The sequence below is a fragment of the Quercus suber genome, unplaced genomic scaffold (genome assembly GCF_002906115.3).
Source record: "Quercus suber isolate HL8 unplaced genomic scaffold, Cork oak 2.0 scaffold_907, whole genome shotgun sequence".
In the NCBI taxonomy this organism is placed as follows: Eukaryota; Viridiplantae; Streptophyta; class Magnoliopsida; order Fagales; family Fagaceae; genus Quercus; species Quercus suber.
The window spans coordinates 207,898-210,876 of NW_027070331.1; positions in this window are offsets into that span (position 1 = coordinate 207,898).

Below are 2,979 nucleotides of genomic sequence, written 5' to 3' on the forward strand. Positions count from 1 at the left end.
TTTTTTTTTTTTTTTTTTTAGCTAGTTTAGATGTGTATTTTTCAAACAATTTGGGTTGTACAAGCTTTATCTTTTCCTGTTGAACACTATTTCCTGGTTTTCCTTCCTTTTTTTCTATGACATGGATCTGTATTTGTGGTTTTATTTTTTTCAAGGCTGCTTTTAACTTTCAATAACATGTGGATTTGTTCTTCTCTTCTTGTATACTGCTTTTCTTTCTTTTCTTCTTTTGCACTGAGTCCTAGGCCATGGTCCCTACAAGTTTTACTGTAGATCCTAGATCAGGTACCTTAGTGGTTGCTTTGCTATGCAGCTACTGAATTGGGTACATTGGGTGTTCTCTCTCTCTCTCTCTCTCTCTCTCTCTCTCTCTCTCTCTCTGTCTCTCTCTCTCTCTGTCTCTCTCTCTCTCTCTCTGTGTGTAAAAGTTTCAAATCATGAACTAGGCAAGTCCTCTTTTGTCAAATACTGGGCTGGGTACCCCGAGCACTTAATTTTTTTGTTTGCCCGTGGTCCCAGGCCATGTATTTTGAACTAATTGTGGTGTGAGTCCTGGGTCATGTTTCAAAGTTCTCTTTCTCTCTTCTTTTTTTTTTTTTTTTTTTGCATTGGCCCAAATACCCCACTTCAAATTTTCCCATATTTGGACTTTGCAATATTTAATTTAGCTATTGTTTAGAGGAAATAAAAGAGATTTCATTTAATCAAAGCACAATTACTATCTAAGGAACACAGAAAAGTTATCAAAGATAATAAGGATCATAGAATGTCCTTTTACCATGGGTTCCTGGACAAAATTACTTAAACAAAAAAAACAAAAAAAATGAAAACAAAACACAAAGAATGATGAAACACTTAGCAGGTTGGAGAGTTGGTGAAAAGGGCTCGGCGTACTGAGATCTCTCCCTCTTTATGCGTAGTACTATTTCAGCCACTTCCCATTTATGGGATCTGTTAGGACTGTCCCATCTTCCTTTGTGAGGTAGTAATACCAACTATCATAGGTTTCCCTGATGATGTAGGGTTCTTCCCACTATGGGGCAAATTTGGAGGGTCTTGGGAGGTTTCTTCTTACATGTTCTGCCGTTCTCAACACCAGCTGCCCCTCAGTGAAAGTCCTCGAGTGTACTGTCTGTGCATATGCCCTAGCCATCCTCTGCTGGTACCTCAGGCTTCTCCTTCTTGCCACTTCTCTTTCTTCCTCTAGCCCCTCCAGATCTACCACCCTTCTTTCATTATTTGTGCCCTCATTGTCCTCTTGGTTCTCCTCAAGCACTACTCTTGGTGTAGGAACAACTAACTCCACAGGGCTGATGGTTTCTGTCCCATACACTAGGGAGAATGGTGAGAATCATGTAGCTGTCTTTACAAAGCTCCTACATGCCCAGAGTACGTCACTCCATCTTCCCCCATACTCATGTTTCATTTTTTTTAAGGATCTTTAACATTACCTTGTTAGTGGCTTCAGCCTAATTATTTCCTTGTGGGTAGTATGGTGTAGACCTTCCATGCTTGATGTAATATGCCTCAGTCAGGTTCTTCATATCCTTGTTTATGAATAGGGTCCCATTGTCACTGATCAGCCTCCTGGGGATCCCGAACCTCGTAATGATGTGTTCTCGAATGAAGTTTGCCACAACCGCTTTAGTGGCCTTTTTCAAAAGAATAGCTTCTACCCATTTTGTAAAGTACTCGGTGGCTGCCAGGATCCATATGTATGTTAGGGTTTTATGCCCTAATATCCAATTTATTGGCATGTCATAAATAATTAAATTGTTTAACTATATGAGACTATTTATTAATGAACTAATGGGACATTATCTTAGTCCATGAGATGCATAGTATGTGATTTATGTGAAAAGTCACAAAAGATATAAATCACAAGTTCTTTGTAAACTCAGAATTTTAGTTCATAGTCGGTGATGAAATTAGGCGTTTCATCTAAGAAGACTATAACATATCAACTACGATGATTTGTCTTGATCATGGAAGTGGAGACTTCTAGTTGGTATGTTGAAATGTTTTAAGAGTTAAGACATATTGAACTGGACCACTGTGAGATTTATTATTCTCCTAGTGACTGTTAAATGAATAATAAATCTCATGACTTCTATTTGCATGAACTCTTAATCCTAAGATAATAATGGACCTGATCATGAGGTGTAGGTTGCTTTAATATATCAGGAGTGAGATCTAAAGGCACAGTCAAAACCTCAGTATGTTAGGCAGCCACATTTAATGTTGATGAAACATATATTCTCAATATGAAATTCATAGTCTCTTAACGGAGATATAAAATATTCCATTGAGATAAGTTTAATAGGTTTAGTTATTCAGAGTGTTGGGCCCAACCACTTTAGTAAGAAGTTACTAAAGTATATATTTATGAAATTGGATTTCATAAATATATATTAAATAACATAAAGGATTAAACCGAGTACTCAAGGATTAAGATATAGTAATCTTCAAAGTGGTAGTCTACATTCATGACTTTGTATTACTATGAATATTTTAATGAAAGGGTTGTATGTATAATAAAGTCTTGGGATATAATTTATAGATAAGGCCTAGAGTACAATTATATTCTTATAGTGGTATTGAATATAATTAATAGTAACTTTGGACTTGTCAAGAGTTGACGAAGAAGCCCAAGGCCCATTGGAGCTAGTGTCTTATTGGTCCCTTTTGGTCCCACTCCAAGCCACATACTAGAGCCCAATTGGAATGGCCCAAAAGGTTAGCCCAATTAGATGATTAGTTGTATATAAGGAGAGAAACATACAAAATTTCATTAAGGTTTTTTCATAAGAGACTTTCATAAGGGTTTTCATGAAGTCTTTTCATGAAAGTTCTCATAAGGAATGAAATGATGTATGTGAGTGTTGGACACTCTTTTATTCTCTCCTTAGAAATTGATTGAGAGACCACACTTCTTGGGCATCAAGTGGAATTGGAGTGAAGATTAAAAGTCTTCCCAAG